Source organism: Onychostruthus taczanowskii, unplaced genomic scaffold (assembly GCF_017590055.1).
Source record: "Onychostruthus taczanowskii isolate IOZ18803 unplaced genomic scaffold, ASM1759005v1 scaffold196, whole genome shotgun sequence".
NCBI classification, from domain to species: Eukaryota; Metazoa; Chordata; class Aves; order Passeriformes; family Passeridae; genus Onychostruthus; species Onychostruthus taczanowskii.
In genome coordinates, this window is record NW_024499195.1 from 18,110 (window position 1) to 42,926 (window position 24,817).

The 24,817-nt window shown below is 40.6% G+C and overlaps 1 protein-coding gene across 1 annotated transcript in view; it reads left to right on the forward strand.

Annotated features, from left to right (window-relative positions):
• Positions 1-1,680: 1,680 nt before the first annotated feature.
• Positions 1,681-24,817, forward strand: part of PALM2AKAP2 (PALM2 and AKAP2 fusion) — a 220,199-nt gene continuing 197,062 nt past the window's right edge. Inside the window, exons 1-2 of the mRNA XM_041402284.1 lie at positions 1,681-1,755; positions 17,613-17,743. The gene's annotated coding sequence lies outside the window, so the exon portion shown is untranslated. The remainder of the gene's footprint in view (positions 1,756-17,612; positions 17,744-24,817) is intronic.

Consider the following 24,817-nt stretch of genomic DNA (forward strand, 5'->3'; position numbering starts at 1 on the left):
CAGCAGTAGTCTTACATATTATAGACAATGGGGACTGTGTGTGTAAATATAGATATACATGAATAATCAGCATGTAAGGGTGTGCAAAACATTACAGAACTCCTTGGTGTATGCAGCATTTAGCTACTCTGCTTCTTCTGGGTTCATTACTCCAGCCTTTCCATCACCGTTCTGACATCTAGCTCTTCAGCAAAAGTCGTCCACGCAGTTTTCTACCTCCATGTTTTGGTTTGTTTTTAGTGAGCTTGACATTAACTAATAATTTTTTTTAAGTTTTCTGATCTTCAGTGTAAATGTAATGTTTTCCTCCCAAAATGCCTTGTTTTATGTCCAACATAAGGGTGATTAATTCTGCATAGGCAGAATCTTATCATACACTTTTAAGGATGAGGCATGAAGGTTTGAAATCCCTGGAAAGAAGAGAAGTCCCAGAACATCAGTGGGGCACCTAGAAATAAGTAAGAAAAAACTATTTTGTGGGTTTAAGGAATCCCCAAATATCTTCAAACTCAACCTTACAGCTACTGAAATATTTAAATAACAAAAAAAAAAAAGGTTTGCAGGTAAGAAATAAAAAACATTGTTCCAGTAAAAAACAGAGGCTGACTGCCTTTATTTATTCATTTATTCATTTATTCATTTATTCATTTATTACTCAGTATTTCTATGTTGGTTACAAAATCTAAAATGAGAAAAGACCTTGAGGAGATGCAACCTCATCCAGGATGGTGATGGATGGATGGATGGATGGATGGATGGATGGATGGATGGATGGATGGATGAGGAAAAATGCTCCCAGTAAGGTGCGGAAGGCTGACAAAAGCAGTTCACCTGCTTAAGAGGAAGGTGTTGCAGGGGGAAAAGCAGGTCAATTTCGTCTTGAAACACCTGAGAGTCTGCTGCCTGCTGAAGGGACAGGCAAGTGGCAGCGAACGGGGCTGTAACATCTCAGCTGTGGGAAGGACTCTGCTTGGCACCACTTGGTCACTCCAGCTTCAGGGACCTGGTAAGGGCCAGCTGCTGGCCTGTGCTGGTGACTTGAGTGTTAAACACAGACAGCCTAGAGGTTACCAATCCCATATACTTTGTATGTAAATCCCATGCAATCTCGCTGAAACATCTTCCTCCCATTGAGCCAGGGAAAGCTTACCGCCAACCCTGCTGGGGAAACATGAGGTCTGCAGACTGCTCTCTTCCTCCATGATGCCACCCCTGCTTTTGTGACACCTTGCTGTCACATGATTGCACCACACTATCCATGGTTTTGACCCCAGCATCTCAAATCCAAAATCACATCTTTGTCTCTTTAACTTCTCTCTCAGCTGTTATGCCTGTTTTCTCCCCTCCTCTGGGACTGTGCACTGTTGCTGCTCTGGCTGCTGGGAGCAAGCAAGGAGAATTTCTCCTACTGGCAAGTAACCAGCCAGTCTGGGGCTGGCATCTTCCCAGGACACTGCTGTTTGCATACCAGCAGGCAGAGGAGCAGGTGAAATGGGACTGGTGACATCTGTACAGAGGTGTTTGACTGCTTACATGCTGTTACGAATCTGCTACCCTTAAAGCCTCCATTTCTCTGACGAGATATCTCTCTCTCTCTCTCTCTCTCTCTCTCTCTCTTTTTTTTTTTTTCCTCTCTCTCTCTCTCTCTCTTTCTCTCAAAATTATTTTTCCAAGGAGAAAAGGAAAAGGCAGACAGAAATAGAAGGCAAGAGACAACAGCTTGAGGACCAGATACTTCAGCTGCAGCATTTCAAGGTAAGGGACTGATGCCAGAAATGATGGATTGACTAAATCTGTTCATTATTAGACATGCAGATCACGCGTCTGAAAGCTGGGAAAAGCCCACTCTGACATGAAGCAGCTTTCACTGCCGGAGCCTATCTCTTGCCATGATCATGTCCTGCCTGCTGTTCATTCCATGTGTTTCATGCACAGGACCATGTTGTTTAAATGGTTTAGGAGCATGGAGTCAGGAGGCTGTGAGTGCAGGCAGCACAACAGTGCTGTTATTATTAAATGCTGTTATTTATTATACATAATGATAAGACACCAATCACTGTGGCTTGGGTGTGCACTGCATGGCTTTAACCAGCACTTTATGCCTGCAGAGCTGTGTTGGATTTCTCTGGTGCCTGTCATTAGGTTTTCTGTGTGTGCATTGCAGAAGGAGTGTTAGTTAGCATGCATCTGTGTGTGTGTGTAAAGATTTCACTGTAGGATGAAGTTATTATGTGTGCATGGCATAATAAAATGGGCATGTATGTACATGCAGGGAAGGTTGATGCATATGTGTTTCTCTACATGGAGAGGCACCTTGATATTTAACAGGATGCCAGCAATCCCAATCCCTGTTGGTCTCCATGACAGCTGCAGATAGCATCATTTGAAAGCCATCCTTGCTGTTTCTATTGCTTATCCCTCCTGTCAGTAGCATATTTGTGCATAACAAATATAAGAACAAAAACATACATGTGATCTTTTTGTAACTGGTGAGAATTTGTGGGTCAGATCTTGCTATATTAGTTCAGTAGGGGAGCCTGAGGAATTTCAGTCATTAAAATATCTGAGAAAGGTGATTAGAACTGGACAGTTTATTCTCACAGCAAGTGAGCTGAGTTGTGCTTTTAAAATTAAGATATTTAGGTTGCTTGTGGAATAAGTGTGTGTGTGTGTGTGTGTGTGTGTGTGTGTGTATGTTTGAACAGTGCACCTGTATTGGGAGATGATGTGCAGAATATCTCTGTGCACACATGCACTTGTAGACCACACTGAGTTGTGATACAGGCAGGATCTTTCTCCTGCCTCTCCAAGACCCTGCAGTCATGTTCTGCAAATTATTACTCCTTTTCTGGTAAACACAATACAGTTAAGTCCAAGTAATTGATATCCTACACAAATGCCCCAATCAAATTTACCACCAGTCTGTGGATATCAAACATTGGTGTTTCCAGTCAAAGATGTGATTGCATTTTTGTGGGGCAACAGGAATTGTCATTTTGTTCAGGCTTCCATTGAATACAGACAGAGGAGAATTTCTTCAGATAACTATAGGGTGCTTCAGCAGAGCAGTACCGTACTGTTCCAGTTTTTTTTTTCCTTTTTGCTACCAAGCTGATGACTCCTTTTAGCATGTTAACTGTTTCCAAGCTAACTACATTATGATTCTTTGTGAAATTCTTTAAGTAGAGCATTTTGGATAGACAGTTCTGTCAATTTTCTGCTTCATCTGTTTTACTTTGATATAGCTGTTGCTATATCATCATCCATAGGAAAAGTAAAACCCCTCAAGGTGGTGCAGAGGGATCAGCCCCTCAGCTGATGCAGACTGGCATTGACTTCAGCCCTGCTATGTTGATTGCCACTAGAGGAGGTTCAGTTTTGCTGCATGGATTTTTTCAGAGGCATACATGAAGAACAGCTGTGTCCCTTTATTTTCTAACCCACAGGCTGGAGCAAGAGCAGTAATCATACAGGAAGCTGATGGGAGATTAGGGCACAGAAATTTAATGGCAGAGACATTTAAAATGTCAGCTTTTTCAGCTAAAATCACAGCCAGACTTAAGGTCTGTAATGCTGTGTGTGAGGATGAACATCAGGATATGATAAAACCTACACTACCTCTCCATTCAGTGTCATCATTTGTCACCAGAGGAAAACTGTGCTGCTTTACAGGAGTGGTCATGGTGACTGCTGCTCTATGAGCTGCCTGTACCACCAAGTCTGCTGGGAGGCATGAATGAGGTGATAGCAGAGGTCTAACTGGGACTGCAGATTTCATCCTCATTGCTGCTAGAACCTTCCTAAAATTAAAATAATAAACTTGTTCAAAAATGAAGATAGAGGCACTGGGTGGTAGTGTTTCTGTTTCTCTTTTGAGACAGATGAAGAAAACTGCATTTTTGTTTCATACATCATTCAGTGTTCTGGTTGCTTAGTGAAGTGCTGACCAACATTTTATTCGCCTGCCAGTTTGATTTGCTCATTTGCAAAACTGCGTATCCCCCTGCCACCACCCTAGTGCTCTCCCTCACCTCACCCTGCTTGTCCTCAGCCTCTTCGAGGCAGGGGCTCCAAGTCTGATATGGATATAGTCCCTCAGACTGATATGGCTCCCCAGTCTGACACACCAGACCAAAATAAGTGCATCTATTTTCCCTCGGAGTGCTAAGTAGAACATGATTCGTTTCCTGAATTATGTGGATTTCATCTAATTCTATGCAAGGCATACATCCAGGTTAAAATACCAGGCTTTCCTAGGAAGCCCCTGTATTTACTCAAAATGCTGTGAGGCTGTTGATGTCCATATAGAGTGTAAGGATTTCATATCAGTGTTCATTAAAATCTGCTGGGAAGAAACCTTTGAAAATGAAATCTGGGTTAATCCTGTGTCTGCAGTATCTAGGTTGATCCCACAAGCATAACAGCTTGAATTCACGCAAAGACATTCATGCCAGTATTCAATGGGTTTGCTTCATTTTTGTGCAATGTCAGAGTAATTTTCTTTTTAAAATGCACTGTGTAAAATAGCATATTTGGTTACCTAATAAAGGTTCTGGAAGCTACAGGGTTTCTGTTAAATTCAGAAAATTTTATTCACATTGGAAAATATCTAATAGAAATAAGTTATTGCAAATGTTTATGCTGATTACCTGCAGTTTTCAAGTTGCTGATGCCAATTAGACCCCTGACGAAATGACTTTACTACCAGTTCGTTTGTTTTTCCTTTGTTACTTATCTGGCTGAAAATAAGGCAACAGCAGGTGCTGTCCCACTGCTTTAGGCAGAGCAACCCAGCAAACACTAGACGGAGTAAAAGTCAGCAGTGAATGTGAACAAGGCTTTGGCTACACATGTTACAAAGGCTCCTGAGTATGAGGCCAGTGCTGAGGACATCAGAACAAAAGTGTGGCTCGGCTATTAATGGTCTGTGTGAGATTCAGAGTTAATCAAGTGAAACCTTTCAAATGTGAAAATCTGGAGTAGGAGAGAGTCTAGGGTCGTATAGGCTCTAAAAGCTGAATTCCCTTTTGCTGACAGTGAAACCATATCCTCTCTTGTGTGAATCACTGCAAAGTAAGGACATTGCGGGGCACAGACTGACTGTGTAGTACCTTGGGGCCATTGGGGCTCTCTGTTGGAGGCAGGAGGTGTATTTGTCTACATTACAATCATTGGAAAGGGCCTAGGTGTTGGAACAGGTATAAAGATGTTTTGAAGCCCCATTTTTTGAGATTGAACATGATCTTTTGCTCTAATAAGAGTCAATGGACAACAGCTCGCCTAACCTCACATCTACTCCAGTCCTTAATATGAACATAATATTTTTTCTTCCATATAACACAAGACTGGCAGATAGAGTTGTAATTTTGTTGTTGTTGTTTAACAATAGATAGTGTTTAAACTTCATGCCTCAGCAGTTTCTTGGCCATATGCCTATGAAAGGGGCATCCTTGTCCATGGGAAATGGAGGTGCTACCAGCTTCTGTTGTTTAAAATCAGAGAAGTGGCCAAAATTCACCTTACACCAAACATACTTTGTGCAGTAGCCATCAAAATTATTTGTTTTCTGGAGAAAGACTGAAATTTATTTTGATTGATTAGCTGAACTGGGGAATACAACCTACAAGCAACAACTCCTTTTAAGAACTTGTTCAGCTAGGCAACAGTTGGGCTGACCTGTTTTAACACAGATGTTTACTATTTCAAATAAACTCCAGAATAGCAGTATTTCTTCCAAAATCTGACTGCTCTGTAGTTAGTTGAATAGAATTTCTGTTATTGCTTACTGTAGCTCTGTTTGGTGACCAATGGTAATAAAATAAACAAAATAAACAAAACCTCCTAATTGAATGAAAAATTACTTCTATGCTGTTACTTTCAGTATTATAATTACAATAAATCCAAATTATTACACAAATTACAATAAATAAATTTTCCAGAGTTATATTAGTTCTGGATTGGTGTAAATATTAGGGACCTATTTCTTTGAACATCTGCTTCTTGGAGACTGCAGTTCAAGTGCATAATCTAAAACATAATTACATCTTTACTCTCAAGAAAAGGAAAGCCTTTTCACATTCTTATAGAGATTTTATTAGGGTATGGTTTTAGCTGAAATTATCTTATCTATAAATAAATTTTAATTTTATGGTTTCAATTTTATGGTTATATTGCTGTCCGAAATTGAATCTATTCTTAAAAGAATTGCTGTCAGAAAATATAAATAGATATGTCTGTCTCTCTCTCAATATATGTACAACATTGTGGAAAAAAGAGATAACTTTTGCAAATAAAACAACTTTGTTATTTCTTTATAGTGAATCCCTTTATGATTTTCAAGTAAATTAATCCTTAAACCAAATGGCAACTCAGCCAAGCATACAAAAAATATTTGATGCTGTCATACAGTCTCCATTCCCTACACAGTCAGTGCAGTATTCTCCAAAACCTAATTCAGAGATAAGGATGTCATGTAGAACAGTCTTAAATGCCTTGCACAAGCCCAGGAAAATGACATCTGTTGCTCTTCCTTTATCCACCAATTATTTATGGCTTCATCATAGAAGGCCACCAAATCTGTCAGGCATGATTTGCCCTTAATGAGGCCATGTTAGCTGTCACCAATCATCTTGTTTTTCATGTGGCTTAGCATAGTTTCCAGAAGGATCCTTCTCCATGATCTTGCCAGCCACTGAGGTAGATGGGACTGACTGGCCTGTCATTGCACAGGTCTTCCTTTTTTGCTATTTTAAAAGCAGAGGATATGTTCCCACTTTTCCAGTCACTGGCTACTACCAGTCTTCCATAATTTCTCAAGTAAAGTAAATAACCACTTAGCCCCCTCTTCAACCAGCCCTCTCATCAGGTCCCATGGACTTGTGCACCTTCAGGTTCCTTAGATGGTCTTGAACTTGATGTTCTACTACAGTGAGTGGTTCTGCATTCTCCTAGTCCCTGCCTTTGCCTTCTGCCTCTCAGGCAGTCTGTTTGGAGCACTTGCTGGTGAAAGCTGAGGCAAAAAAGTCATTAAGTACCTCAGCCTTCTCCATGTCCCAGGTAACCAAGTCTCCTTTTTATTTCTGGAGACTCTGAAAATTTTCCCTAGTCTTCCATTTATCACCAACATATCTCTAGAAGCTCTTTTGTTGCCTTTGATGTCTCTGGCCATATTTAAGCCCATCAGGTCTTTAGCTTTCCTGACCTGATCCCTGGCTGCTTGAACAATCCCTTTGCATTCCTCACCTGGAGGAATTGCTTTCACCACTTGTACTTGCTCTCACCCTCCATAGACTTTCTTTTCATGTCTGAGTTTGTCCAGGAGATCCCTGTTCATCCACACAGACCTCCTGGTATATTTGCCATGCTTCCTCTTCATAGGGATAACCATTCCTGAGCTTGGAGAAGGTGATCCTTTAATACCAACCAGCTTTTCTGGGCACCTCTTCCCTGCAGGGTTTTATTCTATGGTACTCAACCAAGCAGATCCCAGAGGAGGCCAAAGTCTGCTCTCCTGAAGTCCAGGGTAGTGAGCATTCTGTGCACCTTCCTTGCTGCCCTAAGGATCTCAAACTCCATTTCATGGTCCTTGCAGTCAAGGCTGCGCTCGGGCTTCACATTTCCCACCAGCCCCTCCTTGCTGGTGAGAACAAGATCCAGCACAGCACCTCCTCTCCTTGGCTCCTCTATCACTTGAAGAAGGAACCTCCTGGATTGGTTATGCCCTGCTGTTATCCCTCCAAAAGGCGTTGGGTTGTTGAAGTCCCCCATGAGGAGCAAGTCTTGTGAGCATAAATTCATTTTTAACTGTTCGTAAAGAGCCTCATCAGCACTTTTGGGACATGGAGAGGTTAAGAACTAATTCAGTGAGAAATTTCCATTTTGACGATGCAGACCCCTCTTTGTCCTATTCTGTGATTAGCACCTGTGAGCTGATGTCCACCTTATCCTGAGAAGTTTGTCTCCCAGCAGGATTTAAACTGAGAATCGAGAGGGTCTCTTCCAGATCATAAAACTAAGTAACTATCCGCAGTTAAAATCTTTCAGTAATAAGAAAATAGAATTAAAAAAAAAAATCATTTATCCAGGCCAGCTACACAAATTGTTTACCACAGAGAGATGAGAGCTTTAGTCCTTTAACTCATGTTCCTTATCTGCATGCATGTCATTGAAACACAGCTGTAATTATTCTGGTATGATCCCTCTATGAGCTGTGCTTTTATTTAGGAAAAATATTATGTGTGAGTTGTGCTTTGAACTGGGGCAGAGTTCTCCTATGATGATCATGTAAATAAACATACCGTACAGACGGGACTTCCGTGAAACGCATCAAAATTAGCAGTCAGGTTTCAGGCAGTAACAAGGTCCTTTGAGCACCTCATGGCTACTCCAGCAGATTTTGTTTTAGCCAGACTGTCGGTGTAACTCAAGGAAGCTTACAGCTCTCTGCAACCTCAGCTCCTTCTGATGGCCTGAAACATGTTCAGAAACAAATTCACATCACATGAATGCAGCTTTCAAAATAATGAATATATGAAATTTTAAGACTAGAAAAGAATGTCTGAAATATAACTTTTCTTTTGCCTCTTTTGACTGATGTGCGTACGTGGGAAGGAGTGATAAACTGGAGCCAAGGAGAGACTGAATATAGAGGAAATTATTCTTTTGGGAGATAATAATGAAAAACAACTCGGGCTCTGTAGTAATGATAACTTGCAAAGCTTATTTGTTTTGAGGGGAGAGATTTGACAATTTTTGAAATCTCAAATTGTTAACTATTCTAAAAAGATATATCTTTTTATTAATTTTTACTTCTCTCACGGCTACACTTTACTTCCTTTGTAAACATAGAGTGAGCAGGGAAAACCAAAGCATACCTAAATTTCCGGCACCAAGAGGTAAAACTGTGGTCACTCTTTTCATGTGTTTATCTTTATGAGGGGATCTTATTCAGTCTTTAGTCCAACCACATGTAGGCCAGAAACTTCAGCTAGCTTGCTACTGGTTTTTATTCCAGCTCCAAAATGCCCTGGGAATCTCATGGAGTTAAAAAGTAATTTGTGTGCCAAGAGGAGCAGGTTTATCCCACGCATATCTCCATTCCAATGCACTTGAATTCTTGACCAGGATGGAATCCCATGCCCTACCCCCAGGACACTTATTCCCAAGTTGGGCCATGTGGGACCTAATTGCAGCATCCCATTTTGCAAGCTATGTCCCTGATGGTATCTGCCTGCCGGGGCAGCCCAGTCTCCTCATCCCTCCCCTCACCTCTGCTGCAGCCACTGGCACTTGTTTATAGTTTATTCTCATTATGGTGCTTAACCTTGCCACATGTGAAATATTAAACAATTGAACAGAGACATCATTTTCATCCTGCAATGAAAAAGTCTGAAATTGTACACAGACTTCCTAAAGAGAGACACAGAAAAATAAACCCTAACTCTCCAACATAAAAAACAACTCTCCAAAAGGGGCATCTTCCTGTTACTTCATGAAGAACTTTCTGATAGATTGGATCTTTAGAAAATATATGTAGAAAAGAAGCTGTGCTTGACTTAACTGTCGTCTTAGTGTTCATTGTGTTTCATCTCAGTGTCATCTCAAGTCTTTAACGAATGTTAGAAACACTTACCTTGTATTGGACCATACCTCTGATCCTTGTCAGTGAAACTAATCTGTACAGGCCAGTGCTCTGTAGCTGATGAATGATCTGAATGACAGAGATACAAACTTTGGGTCTGCTCTTGTAGAGTCTTGACAATGTCTCTTGCTGTGGTAAATTTCCTTGAAGCTAAAAGAGCTTAGGTTTTAATTTGTCTTCTTCATCTTTGACTGGAAACAACTGTCTGCTTGATTTACAAAGTTAAATAAATGACACCTGAACAATTTAAAAGCAATGTACTCAGAAAGTTTACAATGGTGATTTTGCTAATGAATGGGAAGCTTTCTGAGAAGACATAAACTGATTGTTGCTCTTTCCCCAAAAATCATACCTAATTGGGCCTCTGTCTGTACAGCTGCAGTTTCTGTTCCTGTGAGGTTTTCAAACAGACAAAGTATGAGACCTTAATGAAGAAGCCATCTACAGCTATCATCATACCCACCCCTCAGGTCATTTGCCACAGACGTGCCTTCTCCTCGCATCTGCAGCTCCAGCTGCACGAGGCTCACTTTGATGTACCTTGTCATGCAGGCACCCAGCTGAGATGCAGCCCTTCCCAAATTGAGCACAAATCAGGCCAGTTATCTCAGTCTTCCTTCACCTGTTTCTGCAGTCATGTGGCACTGTGTTACACGTTCCTGTCTGCTCTGTTGCTGTGCTGAATGTGTGCTTTGAGAAAAAGCAGTGGCTATGTAAATACTCAGAAGAGCTGAAGGGCAGTCAAATGGACCTGCTGCAGCAAGCAAACAAGGGGGAAAGATAATCTCTGCAGTCTTTTGGCTGTCATGATTTCAGGCACAGCTTATAATAGTGTCCATTGTTTATTTTTATTTCCTTATTTACTTGCTTCTTTTGTTATTTATTTTCTAATCTCCTCACATGTACCCCCCCCTTATACCCACAGCCTGGTGGCTCACTGGTTCACTGGTGCTGTAACAAAATTCTGTTAATCCAGGAGCTGTAGGGAAAGAGAAGACATGCTTTTTGGGTTCAGGCAGAGCACCAGTCCCTTTGGTGAGCCAACTGCCTTGAAGATCCTGGCCTCAGTGGTCCACTGCATTAAGGATTTTATGAAAAGGAGAAACTCGGGCAAATTACCCATACCTGTGTGGCTGAGAAGAAACTTAGGAAGAGGTTATGCCATCATTTTCCAATGCCTGCTCACAAAAGGTTGTCAGTTACAGTGGACAGATCTAAAAATGATGGAAAAAGTTAAGTTAATGTGTTTTAATGTTCTGTGTGATGAATACACATTAACTGACCATTGTACAACCTTTGCAACGCTTCGACTGAATGTAACCTCCTTAAAAAAATTTTAAGACATCACTTCCGCAATATATTTCTAAGAAATGTTTTGTTCATTTCCCAAACAAGGAATGAAAAAAACCAGGCAACTCTACAGGATAATGTTTAATATTTTTTATAAACATGCTGTTTGCTCTTGAGCTGGCTAAGCTTCACCAGCTCGGATACTTTTTGGGGTTTTTTTCTTGCATCATACATATGAAAGCTGTGACAATGTGATTCAAGTGAAGCCTACAATAAAGCTGCAAATTTTTCAGTTTGGGTTCATTCCCTAATCTGGGCAATGCTTGAATCATATCCATGTATCATCCAGACATGCTCCTTGGGTGAAAACAGGTGTCTTAGACACCTGGAAAGGCAACAAAAGGTTTTGCCACTATATAAAACCAGATTATACCAGCAAGCCGGGGACAGTCAGACCATAGAAGGCACATCCATCTTGCAGCAGAGCAGGGCAGAATCTCATGTGTTTGCTAAGGACCTTTGTTCTGCAAGAATATTCTCTCACTCTGAAAACCCACATAGGAAAACTCTGCATCAGTCTGAGCAGAGGCAGATTTTCATTTGCCTAATGAAAAACTAAATACTACAGCTTCACTCGGGAATACATTCCGGGAGGCTGCTTATTTCCAGATGGACTTACCTGTCATACAGCTTGTGTCTATAGCCCCTCTTTGCATTTGCACATTCATGCACAAATGGTTGAGGGCATCTAACATTAACATGCCTGCTCACACTACAGCCATGTGAATAATATTTTTTTGCCATTTTTTTGAAAGGCTAGGGAAGGCCTGCAGGCAAAGGAACAAGTCTTTCTAGAATCTCAGTACCTCATGTCCCATTGACCTCTTTGGTAACAGTAGCAACAGTGCTGTGCATCAGCAGGCCAGATCCAGACATGCTGGGTGGCCTGTACTAGCTGGGTTAGAGCCAGGTGGATGCTCAAGAAGCAGCACAAGAATATGACAGCAAGAAGTGCTGTGTTCGGAGAGGAAAGATGGTAGATGGGACAAAAGTGGAATCTCAGAGCATCTTTGACAGCGGTCATTCTTGCACTTACGTCCCTTACAAACTCAGTTTTATCAACCCAGGCAGATGCTTGGGAGCATGCACAAACAGAACAGGCTTTGCTGCTCTGGGAGGCTTTCCCCCTTGAAGCTGATCCACTAGGTGACTGGGGGGGGGGGAGAGTCCAGGTAGCTGCCAAACAGCAAAGTCAGATTCATTGCTGCCTCCTGAGCTCCAGATCTGCCTAAAACCCACACCCTTTTTGTACCAAGGTAACTTTTTGCAATGCAGAGAACAAATCTGAAATGCGGCCAGTTACACTAGCATCCCAGTGGGAGAGTTTGAGTTTGACTCACAGATGTGACACACAAAAAATGTTCATTGCACTCTTTAGTAGGCATGGCTAGTTATATGTAGATTTGAAGAACAAGTCTTTTGTGCCTTTTGTGTTCATGCTTTTCCATGACACAAATACTGAATGGATAGAAGGAGAAAATAGTTTCATATTAATAAATAACTTCAGCTCTAAAATGTTAATGCCTCATGATCTTTAAGCCTCAAAATGCAAAGACTTTTGGCAAAACTTCAATTTGGCAAAGATTTCAGTAAAAGTGACTTTGATTTCAGTGGAATTACACCAGGGATCATTAGTGGCTGTTTTCTAGGGCACAGAAGACCATAATTACGCGGAATAGTCCATATCCATAAGTGTTTCACAAGAGCAGGCACATTACTGGAGGAGGCTGTCTTGGGTCAACTCTTGACCTTTGTTTCTTCTCAGGATTATCATCTTCCCTGAACTCAGGAGACAGAGGAGTGCTCCACTTCTGGAAGCACTTCTTTTAATAAGAGATAGTACTGATTGCCCCTAAACATACACAAGTACAAAAAACACAGAAACTTTGTTTAAGGGGCTACCTCAAAAGGCAGCAGCACAGCAGGGACTGGGGCTTTTCTCTTGTCATAAAAACTCATGACAAGTCTGGCAGACGCATCTGGACCTCAGGTTAAGACACCATCACACTGTATGTGGGACTGCAAATTATTATTCTTATGAAGAAAGTTTGTGGAGGTTGTTTCAAGATTGGCAAGACTGATGGTTAGAACTAATTGACTTTCACAAAACAGGGAGTGCAGAGGTGGCATGGAACAGGCATAATGTTTTATGAAAAGGATGCTAAAAGGTTTACTTGCTGTAATGTCCTCTGATACTTAAACTTTTGATGCAATATTAAAGCAAAATGAAGCACAAACAGTAAAGGTTTTCTTTGCATATGCTGTATTAATTCTACTGTGTGCATTTGAGATGCTATGCATTATTTCCTTGCTAGCAATAAATGTAAACAATTTAAAGCCCTCAGGCTTCACTGTCCTGAAGCATGCAAGTGGCATAAATGTAAGCATGTAAGAAATGTTAGCATGTAAGATTGCAGTGCACAACTTCTGTGGCCATTACTGTGTCTGCTGCATTCAGACATTTGGCACAATTTCTTTCTGTCCTGTCCAACAGTTGTTCACTTATTTATGTTCTCGCTATGATCTGTTCACATAACTGTGACCTGGTTTTTTCAGTTTTTGCATGTTGCAGATATCAGTTGGTTTTGCTATGCTTCAACAAACTAAACAAAGTGAAGCGGCAAGTTATTTCTACTATCCCAATTCTCAATTCTGTGCAGATAAACAAAATCACCTGAGAGTACTGGCAACCTAGAGGCTCTCTAGCCCAGTGCCCTTTCCACTTCAGTAACAGAAAGCCTTTTTAATGACATGATCCCATTTCTGCTGAAGGATTTAGCCCTGAAGAAATGGTTCTCTTGCAGTAAATGATGGAATACTTATACCAGACAGTACATAGCATAGCTGCTGCTCTGTCAGTGAAGGGGTTCTTTCTGAAAGTACAGCATTCACTGTATTCACAGTAGTCACAATATTCACAATATTCACAATATTCACAATATTCACAATATTCACAATATTCACAATATTCACAATATTCACAATATTCACATATTCCAGTACGGCAATGAACAGTACAAATACCCATATTTTTACAGTAGTGTATGTTGCCACTCTCAGAGCTCTTCATCATTTTGACAATATCTAATCATACAGCAGAACTGTAGTACATAAAGAAACTTTAAAATGCAGAGGAGAGTTAAAGTTCATAATGAAGGAGAAGCAATGCTGAAATACTATCTTGTGGCTGTTTTAATGACAGGTTGTTAAGCAAATGCACAATATTGTTGAACAGGGGTAACTCATACAGGTACATATTTTTGAGTTCCATCCTCATGCAAACCTTGTTTTAGCACACTTGGGAAACACCTCCTGTTCTTCCTGGGGTAAGATTTTGCAAGATTTTTTTAAGAAGCATAAACCAAATTTCATAGCTATGGAGGACAGATGGGAGCAACCTCTCTTTTGTTTCCAGTCTGCATCTGGCTCGTGTTTGCATCTGTCTGGGTAGCTGTGATGTGGGCTGTCTTGTATCCAGGAGCTGTGCCTGAGTAGCCAGCACAGCTCTATCACTGCCTCACTACCCACCCTTGGCTTCATCATATGTGCCAAGGCCTTCCCTACATGTTTGTGATGAAAATGCCTCCTTGGGGAATATTTGCTCAAAGCAGGTGAGAGATTCTTCCATCCCTGCCCACTGCTTCGCTCCTACACCAGTAATCTGGCTGGGGAGAAAACACTTCCTGCACAGCAGATGTGTGACCAACATCCCCTAGTGCATGCCTGCCTGTTAGCCTATTGTATCTGCAGTGAGTGCATAAATACACACAACTCAGCAGCTTGGCAAAGAGACTCTATGCAGTTTAAGAAATAAATTTATAAACGTTTCCATTTCTCCGTCCTCTTGTCTGAATTCCTCAGCATAGTATTTAACAAATGTCTTGATTTCCATCTTAAAAAGGAAAGCCAGAAACATCAAAGCTTTCAGTTTTCCTGTTTCAGATAAAATATGCTGACATTTCACCCATGAGGGAGGATTTTTAGTAGATCATAACATTCTTCTCTCTAAATATGTCTTTTTAAAAGCCCATTGATGCTTTCCAGTTTCAAATTCATGCTATTAATAGGTTAAAAACAAAAAGAAAAGGCTTTAGAGGGAAAGAAACCACGTGATTTTATAGCTTAAGTGTTTCACATAAACAAAGACCAAAACAAAGCCTGTGCAAAATACCTTACTTTTAGTGTACAGCAGTTGTACTGAAGGGACTGGCTTCTGCCTGTGTGAGCATCAGCATGGAGACTCTTTAAAAGCACATTGAGAAAAGCCTCAATTTTATCTGTCCTCTTGGAGTAGGAGAGGAGTGACTGTTAATTTAATGTCTTCAGAGCCAGTGCTGTCCAAGCAGCACTTTGTCTAAGCCTTTATTTATTTATTTTTGCTGGAGATATATCTGAATGAGGTTTAGAGCAGAGAAGGCTGTCTTCATCTTTAGAATTTGGTCTTTAGAAACTTAGAGGTTTTTTTCCAACTGAATGTCATTCAAGATTTCAGATTCAAGACCACAGCTGAGTAAGATTTATGCAACGTAGGTCCTCATGCTTCTGGTCTACATTTGAAAGATAAAGCAGCCATTTGCTAGAGAGCAGTCAGCCCTCACTAGGCTTTGCACTGGATCTAGCCCAGCAGGCACCCACTGAGCTGTGCTCTTGAGACTTTAAAGGCCAAAACACAGGTTGTTAAAAGTTTAGCCACTCAAGACCTGTAAATCCGTCTTTGTCTCACCTTGTTTCTTTGTACATGTGATGATTTGAGAGTCCTCTGCTGAGGGGATGTTTCTGTAGCATGGTGAGTCTGAATGAGGTGATGAAAATTCTGGCTGGTAATCAGCTCGACTGAACACAAAAATTTCATTGCCTGCACATGAAATGTGGCAAAAAGCACTAACAGATGGTAGTGCCAGGACAAGGAGTAACAAACTGAAGAAACTGGCTGGCTGGAGATAGCCACTCATACTGTTTTGACAACTGGCAACTTGGAAGCCATGAGCAAAGCTGAGTTCATCGAGGTGAAGTGTGTCACCAGCATCAGCAGGTCTAACTATTGAACGTGGCTGCATGGGACAAGAGCATGAGACCTTTTCTGTTATGCAGAAGTCTAATTTACATAGAAATCACTTTAAATCCACCTAGACATCCTCTCATGCACAGCACAGTTAAAACCAGTGAAAGCTTGAGTAATTTATAAAGTATAATTTGTGTGTGCATTTTGTGTTGCTTTATGTCTGCTGCCTTACTAAGATCTAATTGCCTGACATCAAATAGGTCATGGAGAGACAAAAATAGTTTGTGCATAGATACTATGTCTATATATATATATATATATACACACACTCCAAAACTAGCAAGAAAGCCTTGTCTGTCATGTCAAAAATGTTTCTATTTTGGGCAAGGTTTGAAGCTTGCTGTTGGTGGTAAATGTTTTCCCTTTATACATAGTTTGCACAAGTCAGGTTCTATTCCAGCAACAAGTATGGCATTCAAAAGACACATACAGCATGTTTGGGCTGCCTCTGAAATCCAGTTTCCTTGAACTGATGATTTCCTGGTTAACTCCTCTTTACAGAAGAGGAGCTAGTTCCTTGAACTAGCATTGCCAATCACTTTCAAATTCAAAACCAAAGCTCCCCTTTACTGATCAATGCAAGGAAAAGTTTGGTCAGTACCCTGGCTGACCATTTTTTCCACCAGCTCTATTTCCTTGCCAAGGGGCTAAGTCCTGTTCAGCTTTGGGCTGCTGGTGTTCCTCATCCCATCTGCTGCATTCCTCCATCATGTCTGGACCAGACAAGGAACATAGGTGTATGTGCTGTGTAAAGCATGGCTTTCACCCAGTCCATCTCCACTGGTGAACTACCCTGGATAAGCTGCAGCTGCTTTAAACAGGAACCAGATGAGATTGTAGCCACATTTCCAGTGTAGAAAGCACAACAAAACTCCCAGGAAATGTTCTGTTGGGTGAAGGATATTGATGCTTTTTGCAACAGCGTTGCTGTGTCCTGGCAACCCTTCCACAAATTCTGGAAGACTTTTGTTCATTTGTTCTAATTTTTTATGCCCAAGAGAAGATTTACATGCTCATGTTTATGTATACATGTGTCTGTCTGTCTGCCTGTAAATATATGGAAGCACATCTGTTGTATAAATAGAAAACATCTTTGATTGATTTAATAGGATACTAATTTTATACTCCATGAAAAACATTACATTTAGAGCACACTGATATTTTGTTTTTGAAGCTTTAAAAAGTTTATGACTTTAGTCCTTCTAGCACATGCCTTATTAGTCACAAAAAATCCAGACTTCAGTTCAAAAATTTCAGTTCTTGCAGGACTTGCTAATTTGCTAATTTTAAACTCTTTGTTTTATTAGGAACTAAAAAGAACTTCATATTAAGGCATTGATAGTAAATAAACTGTATACTGTGAAACTGACACTCCTCAATGTGAAAGACCTGACATCTAAATAAACAGCTGATTCTTTGGCTGTTATCAACTGTCTGAAGCAGTAAGCAGAAATTCAGTGGGGACAAGCTAATATTCATAAGCAAAGACAGCTTCTTCTCAATCTTCTGATAGTTTTTGTTCAGTCTATACCTAAGATATGGGATTTTTTTACATTGCAGTCAAAAGCTCTTCGGGAAAAATGGCTGCTACAGGGAATTCCTGCTGGCTCTGCAGAAGAGGAAGAAGCCAGAAGGAAGCAGTCAGAAGAGGATGAGCTGAAGGTGAAAAAGCTGGAAGAAAACATACACAGGTAGGGACAGCTTCCTTTAGCTTTGCCTAAGAACAGTCACTCCCATGAAGGCTGGAGATTTTCCTTGCCTAGGTCCCCATCTCTGGCAGCAGCTGATGGCAGCTGCCCACGCAAGACTGTAAAAGGCAGTCACACATACAGCCAAATATGCCCAACATTTGTCTCCTAGGTGTCCATGTTGTTCAAGATAGAGTCATTGTGTTCTTTGTGTTTAATGGACTTTTATGGATTTCTTTCATGAGGTAGCTAAACAGAGGGCCAAGTTCCCCATTCAGATGCACGTGTATGACTTGATCAACACCCAAGAGATTCTCCATTCCTTTACACCTCCTACAGCCAAAATGAGTTCAAAGAGGGAGAGCATCCTTTTGCACTCGCTTCACTGGTGCAAATGACTTTCTGAAATGCAACAGCAGATGCCACCAGCAGATCAAATACTTATTTATTTCAGAAGCAAGGTTTGGGTGTCAGAATGATATGCTTTTATCAGTTTCCCATTGCAGTCTGAGTTGACATTTGTCCTCTTTTTTTGTGTTTTTCCTTGTCTTATTACAAACTAAGAGCTCTAAAGGAATAAAAGGCTCATAAGGAAAGTGATTTTAATTCTCACAGGACAAATTCCAGAGCTGCTTCTTCCATTTAGGTTATGTAAATTTAGAGTTTTTTCAGCTGGCAAAAGCTGGTAAAACTTGGCACACAACTTTTAAAAATACGTCAGCTGAGGCTACAACAAAGAAAAGGGAATAGGACCAGTAGTCCAAGAGTTGAGGTGTTCACTTAGTATCTGGTGAACTTAATTTGCCTTATGGCAGGTTTTTTGTGAAATTTCTTGGAGAAGTCAATGAGAATGTTTCTTTGGGGATACAGACAAACAGACTTCCCCTAAGCCTGGATAATGCTAAATAACTACTATTAAGATAATGGAAGATATTGGTCAGCATGATTGTAAGAGTTACCTGAGGTTACTGGTCATTGTCCTGTGATTTGTATTAATTGAAACTGGTCTGAGAATGTGTATTGTTCTTTTATGTTTGTGGTAACATAAGGCAAGAAAACTTTTTAGATTTCATATGATATCTGATGTTTTACTTCATAAATTAATACTGCATATGGAAAGAATACATGGACTGTGCTTCAGAAATATGTACTGTAATACATATTTCATTTAGTGCTGAAAGATCCTAAGAGCCCTGACCCCATCCAGCAAAACATGTCAGAGAGTGGCTAATTTCAGCTATATGAGTTCCACCACTGAAGGCAGTGAAACCAATTTGTTTAATTTGTTTAGTTCAAAGTGTAGGATGAAGGCCTCTGTAAAACCTGTGGTTTCTTTTTTTGCTTCCTTAACTGCAGCCATGAAATCAAAAAATTGAATATTTGAAAGTAACCGAACTCTCTTCTTCTGTGACCACTTTTCTGTCAAATGACAGGTTAGCTGCTTTCTCCTGAGTTGAAGTGACATTTGTGTGACAGCCTCACTAACATACCTAACTTCCCTGTTGTCTTTCTAAGGGAACTCCAAACGCAGTAAAAAAGTAATTTAATTTAAATGAGAAAATATTACATCTGAACTGTAGAGATTAGACAGCAGAGGTTGAGGTCATTAGTCTAATTACTATTTATATCCATGACAACATGGCATATTCAGAGCCCATCAAAATAGGCTAAGAAAGTAAATGGCTGTAGAAGAGGCAAGAAGAGAGAAGATGTCAAGCGCACTGTCCTGTGGAATGAAGTAGAATGGACTCATCCTGTCTGTGCACTGCATTTTCCCTCCACATTCCCAGGAGAGAATCAAGGGGGAGGATTACAGTGGATTGTTCATCTGTTCATGTTTGCAGGGAATCAATGGCCCTTTGGAATTCTACTCTGCACTATCCAGGGGAGCCCTATGAAAAAGCCCAAACCCTCCCAACAAAGATGACAGGGGACAGACTAAGCTGGTTCACAAGGAGGATAGAAAATTACTTCGAGACCAGCCCTAAGGCTGATTCCACAGGACCATAAAACCACTGTGCCATGCATCTTGCATATTCATTAGTGTCACACTGCCTCATATGTGCAAGCACAGAGCAGCTGCAGTGTCAACATGCCTGCAAAAAAGCATTGGGACACACATACTGGAAAAAAAAACATTAAAATACATCATATATTATTAAAAATATATAATTTGCATTTCTTCTCGGATCAGGGTGAAGCTTACTTGTGAGGAACAATGTCCAGTACCTGCTGGCAGCCAGTACCCATGACCCTGCTGTAAGAATGGGAAGTCATGCCTTTTCTCATGCAGCAGAGCCTCCCATCATCATGGCAGAGAGCACCATTTCTTCTACACACACTGAAGCACTCAAAAAGGTTTCTTTCTCATACCCCTGCTTTTACTACATGAACTGCTGTGGTACAAGAGAAGCCTGTCATTATTTACAGGCCAGCTGTACCAGTAGGTCTGAGAATCTTAGTGAACTGTGGCCCTTAGAACAGAAAACTGTATTTGAGGCCAGACTAGCATTCCTAAATGAGGATATAGCCTGATGTAGGTGGGCTTATGTAGCTGGTGGGCTCATGAAGATGTGTGCTGTCCAGAAAAGACCAATACCTTTTGGAGAAACAGTAAGACTAGCAATGGGTTTCTGGATGGTCTTTAAGACCATCACACAAATTCTTTGATTGGGTATTGCTCACTCTAGATCAGTTTTAAGTGACTTTCTCACAAAAATAATACATTTTGCAAGATGTAAACATGCTTCTGATGCTTATTCTTAAGTTAGTGTAACCAGTTCTCCTTTGTGTGGGAAGTGTTTAATTTCAAGTGAGGCAGTAAAAATGCGTAAGGGTACAGACTGCTTCTTATTTATTAGACTTCTGTGTTATTTTATCATGATACAGGAAATCATATCCTTCAGCTTGTAGCTTGCAAGGGATATGTGCATGACTCAGCTTAGACATGAGTAAATATAATGATTTAGTGAGCTTCCTCGTCTGCAAAGGCATTTGGAAGAAGAATGCCTACATTACTCAACATTTTTGTGCACTTCATGTTAAGCAGTGGAAAAAAATACCAGCATCAAAAAAAGAGGAATAAAGTAGAACAAATAATGCAATGCAAATAATTTAATGCTATTATAATGCTACCAGTTAACATCAGGAGGGCATAGAAGTACACAATGTACATATAAGTTAAAAAAAACAGGCAGTGCAAGATTAGGACAAGATGCAGGTATATGAATGGTGTAACTGTGGATTACAGGCAGAACAGTGATTTGACAGTTGGGATTATTTTAATATGTTTAGAACCCTTGTAACCAAGAATTCAAAGTGAAAATCAGGGAGTCAAAAGAGCTGAATTATTTTGGTCCTGGATTTCCAGCACTCCTGATTGCCCGACTTCAATCTTCAGAAGAACACAAGATGCCCCATGTAAAAATCCTTTGTCTCTTGCATTTTTTTTTTTTAAAAGTTGTTGGTCCAATGGACTTGGTGGAACTGAAGAAGACGGAACCCCTTATTCAACATTCATGGAGTCTTTAGTGGACTGAATGTCTGTCAGTAGTGGAATAATGTTGTTAAATGTTTGAAACCTGGCTGGAAGACTAGTGGCAGCATTGTGTCAATGTCAGAGTGAAGCCAGACATGGATATCTCTTCACATAAACTTTAAAGTTATTTAGGTTTTTTATATTTGTATAAAGATCTTGGGTCAGTGGTAGGGGAAGGCAGACATTTCTGAGTATCTTTCCCATTATTACAAAGTACAAAAGTGATCTCCTGGTTTTTGCAGCTACCTTAGATTTGAGTAAATTATATAAAGGAGTAAAAAATGAATTAAAAGCATTTCCCTTCCCTTAAACTTATTCTCCAAATCACAGACCTGAAACATATTATTTGGGATAGCATTGATAAGAGGTTCCCAGTCAACTTCCACAGACATACTTGTGATAGTGTGTAGTAGGTGAAACAAATGCTGCAATGTGTTGCATGCCTCCCATGGTTTGGTTGGGTTTTTTTTAACCACATGATGATCTGGGTGTTTTGCAGCAGTGAATGGAAAGTTAGCATTTGACATATGGATATTTTACAGGTAGTATTCACAAAACAGAGCAGCCCACCCAAAGCCTGCTATTACTTCACAGCATTTCAAATGCTCCCAAAATTATTTTGTTATATTAAATTAAATTATAGCTCATAGCTGGTGGCCTGTGTTTACTACAAAGATGAAAGGTTTTTGTTGCTCTGAAGTTTTTGGGTACCATGGAATCAAGAAATACTCTATATCTCCCTGCTTGATGATGAACACTTGCATAAAGTACCAGGACTGGACTTATTGTGGTTCCTGGAGTAAAGAAAACCAGTGAAATAAATGTTCAGCAACGTGCCATATCCCTCTAGTAATGAACAGTGCATTTGTTCACCTTGGATGAGGAGGTGCCCAACAACTCCAAGGAGTGACAAATTATTCTTTTAGCCATTTTGGACATGTGGACCAGGCAGACAGTTTAAATCAGTGGATTCTGGATCCCCACAATGTACATGCAAGAGCCACTTGTTGCACTTTGGCACTGTGACAGCTCTTGCAGGTGAAACAGTGCAGAACAGAGGCCAAGGAGTAAGCGGATCCCTTGCTCTTTGCTCAGGACTACCCAGCTGTCAGCACATCCAAGGTCCTAATGCTTGCAAAGCCCTTTGGGGTTGTGAAATGCTTCACCTTTTTGCATGCTGGTGATAAGCCTTTGCAGAATCACCTGTGGGAGAAAACTTTTCTATGGTGCTCCAGCGTGGAGGGAGAGCTGCAGTGTTAAGGAGGGGAAGGTCTGTGCTGTGGCTCTTTCCTGGGGCAAGCACACCCTTGATGGTTGCTGCTATCTTGCTGATGTGGGTAGAAGATGTATGCAAAAAATCCCTCCTTTCCAACAACTCCCATCTCAGGGTGCTGAACTGAAAGATGCCTAATGAAACAAAGTGCAGGAGAAGCACAGCTTCCAAGAAAAGCACTTAACCTGAGAGACCAAAATAGATGCTGACTGTAAGCTTACATGATGCAAAATAGATGCTGAATGTAAGCTGAATATAAGCTTACCACCTCTCCCAAGCAAAAGGTGCCTTGGTTGTGCACTCTCTTGTTCTACTGTGCTTGGTCTCTGTCTGCTTACCAGTATTAGACATAATACAAATCTAAGTGGAAGCAGATGAAAAATATGGTAGAATTTTTTCAAATTTGGCAGAAACATTGTCTTCTCCCATTACTGCAATTGAATCTTACAGGTAAATGCTTAGATTTGAGTTCTGTTAGAGAAGCTGGCCTAGGCCATGAGAAGAAAACCCTCCCCAAGCTGATTTGATATGAAGAAAATAAAATCTTATTAATAGACTATGAATGCCTCACAGATCTGTGATGCTAGACAGGGTCTGTGCTAAAATCTCTTCTCACTGAAGAGTCCAGCAAGTACTGATTCATGGTTCAGCTGAGGTTGTTGCACCTTTAGCATTTTCTCTCCTTCAGGCATCTGTTGTTTCATTTCTTTCTGATGCCAGTGTTTGTTTCCTGCCTCTTCTTTCCATGATAAAAACCTAGTATGTTTAAGACAGGGAACTCTGAATCTAATTTAGTCTATCTTGCACTGTCACTTATAGTCTTTGTACGACAGAGAGAGAGAGAGAAAGAGAACTTAAGACAGATGCAACAGCACTCCTTCAAGAGAAGGATCATCTGATGTCAAAACCAGCTGCTCAGACCTTCCTTGTAGCAGACAGTGTAAACTGGGACCAGAGATGCCATAAACCTCTTCTTAGCCAGGTCTCAGCCATTTCCCTTCAGTCTTAACCTCCAGAGAGATATGAGCAGTTCCTGAAATTATGCTAGTGTAGAGAACAGTGTGTCTTATTTTGCAACTTCACATTGATGACAGATGGAGAAAATTATCTTAGTCAGCATTTTCAGCTTTTACCTAGAATGCCAGATGCAGCTGTAGGCAAGCCTTCAGTCTACCTCCATATGCTTCCCATCTGACCAGTTCTGTTGGGTGAGCTCTGTAAGAGTGAACTTGCAAGAATGACCTCATGGCCATGCAGTGTCTCCAAATTCTGCTCACCTTGTGAGGTAATATCAAGCTTTCTGCACAGGAGTAGCTGTTCATCCCCAAGCCTTCTGTCTGCCTCTCCAGTAAGATTGATCACCGCCAGTTCTCATGTGCTGCAGGTCTGCAGATTCCAATTTCAGCAATCCCTTGGAACAGTGGTTTCCGAAAGAGCACAGCCTTCACCTCCCATTGTGCTCTTGATTGAGTTTATTTATTATATGTGATACATTTCTTAGAAATACAGAGACCAAAACAAAACCAGACAAAAAGCCTAAAAACCAGGAAATTACAGGATTTCAAAGGAACCTGCTCTGCAGCGTGATTAGAGAATTTCTCAGAACTTGCGTGATGATGTAAGAAAAGCAATGAGCTAGGGGTTGCTGGGTGGCAATGGATTTGAAGTTTTTTCATATGGTATAATATATTCAGACATAACACTTAAAAAAAAGTAACAACAAGCCAACACTAAAAATAATAACACAGCTTACTACTTCAGCTCTGAAACTCAACTCAAAATAGCAGAATGACATGCCAGTTGCTTAAATGCTGGTGTTCTGGGTTTAATAGTAGCAATTTCTGGCTCTTCCACAACTCCTAGGCATTGCTAGCATCTAATAACTTAATTATTCCTATGCATCTTACAGAATGGAGAAGAGGATAGACTCTTCAGTTGGAGTACAGACTCCCTCCACATCATGTGTATCTGCTTTCCTTAAATATGGTTATCATATTATGGACCTTGATAACAACACCCATTTTCCTAATCTGAGAACCAGATATAAAAGAAATCCCAAAACTCTGCTTGTACATAGCAAAGTATTTTCCTCCTCTAGTGCTTCTGACACTCCACCCATGTCAGTGTGCTATAGATTTAGAGACATACCCCTTGAGAACAGAAGCAGGTAGTCAAGGTGTCCTGGCTTCAGCTAGGGTGGAGTTAATTTCTTCTCATGGTGTTTCATCTCCAGCTGGGCTTAAAACCACCACACAAGGATGCATCT